Genomic DNA, 1,760 nt, shown 5'->3' with positions numbered 1-1,760 from the left:
GACGTCCGCCTCGACTCGCGTTACGCTAAGACAGGGTGGCACTGGTGTCACGTGCTCGTCTCGGCGTCCGTCGTCGCTACCGCGACGACGTCCTCCTTGACTCGTGTTACGCTAAGACACGGTGGCAATGGTGTCACGTGCTCGTCTCAGTGTCCGTCGTCGCTACCGCGACGACGTCCACCTCGACTCGCGTTACGCTAAGACAGGGTGGCGCTGGTGTCACCTGCTCGTCTCGGCATCCGTCGTCGCTACCGCGACGACGTCCGGCTCGACTCGCGTTACGCTAAGACAATGAGGCGATGGTGTCACCTGCTCGTCTCGGCGTCCGTCGTTGCTACCGCGACGACGTCCGCCTCGACTCGTGTTATGCTAAGACAGGGAGGCGATGGTGTCACCTGCTCGTCTCGGTGTCCGTCGTCGCTACCGCGACGATGTCCGCCTTGACTCGCGTTACGCTAAGACAGGGTGGCAGTACTGTCACGTGCTAGTCTCGGCGTCCGTCGTTGCTACCGCGACGACGTCTGCCTTGACTCGCCTTACGCTAAGACAGGGTGGCAATGGTGTCACGTGCTCATCTCGGCGTCCGTCGTTGCTACCACGACGACGTCCGCCTCGACTCGCGTTACGCTAAGACAGGGTGGCATTGGTGTCAAGTGCTCGTCTCAGCGTCCGTCGTCGCTACCGCGACGACGTCCGCCTCAACTCGCGTTATGCTAAGACAGGGTGACACTGGTGTCACGTGCTCGCCTCGGCGTCCATCGTCGGTACCGCGACGACGTCCGCCTCGACTCGCGTTACGCTAAGACAGGGAGGCAGTGGTGTCACGTGCTCGTCTCGGTGTCCGTCGTCGCTACCGCGACGACATCCGCCTCGACTCGCGTTATGCTAAGACAGGGTGGCACTGGTGTCACGTGCTTGTCTCGGTGTCCGTCGTTGCTACCGCAACGACGTCCGCCTCGACTCGCGTTACGCAAAGATAGGATGGCACTGGTGTCACGTGCTCGTCTCGGCGTCCGTCGTCGCTACCGCGACGATGTCCGCCTCGACTCGCGTTACGCTAAGACAGGGTGGCACTGGTGTCACGTGCTCGTCTCGGCGTCCGTCGTCGCTACCGCGACGACGTGTGCCTTGACTCGCGTTACGCTAAGACAGGGTGGCAATGGTGTCACGTGCTCGTCTTGGTGTCCGTCGTCGCTACCGCGACGACGTCCGCCTCGACTCGCGTTACGCTAAGACAGGGTGGCGCTGGTGTCACCTGCTCGTCTCGGCGTCCGTCGTCGCTACCGCGACCACGTCCGCCTTGACTCGCATTACGCTAAGACAGGGAGGTGATGGTGTCACCTGCTCATCTCGACGTCCGTCGTCGCTACCGCGACGATGTCCGCCTCGACTCGCGTTACGCTATGACAGGGTGGCAGTACTATCACGTGCTAGTGTCAGCGTCCGTCGTTGCTACCGCGACGACGTCCGCCTCGACTCGCGTTACGCTAAGACAGGGTGGCAATGGTGTCACGTGCTCGTCTCGGCGTCCGTCGTCGATACCGCGATGACGTCCGCCTCGACTCGCGTTACGCTAAGACAGGGTGGCATTGGTGTCAAGTGCTCGTCTCGGCGTCCGGCGTCGCTACCACGACGACGTACGCCTCAACTCGCGTTACGCTAAGACAGGGTGGCACTGGTGTCACGTGCTCGTCTCGGCGTCCATCGTCGCTACCGCGACGACGTCCGCCTCGACTCACGTTACGCTAAGACAGGGCGGC

This window comes from Triticum dicoccoides, unplaced genomic scaffold (assembly GCF_002162155.2).
Source record: "Triticum dicoccoides isolate Atlit2015 ecotype Zavitan unplaced genomic scaffold, WEW_v2.0 scaffold73183, whole genome shotgun sequence".
Classification (NCBI taxonomy): Eukaryota; Viridiplantae; Streptophyta; class Magnoliopsida; order Poales; family Poaceae; genus Triticum; species Triticum dicoccoides.
The sequence above is the reverse complement of the archived record's forward strand: the minus strand, read 5'-3'. Positions refer to the sequence as shown.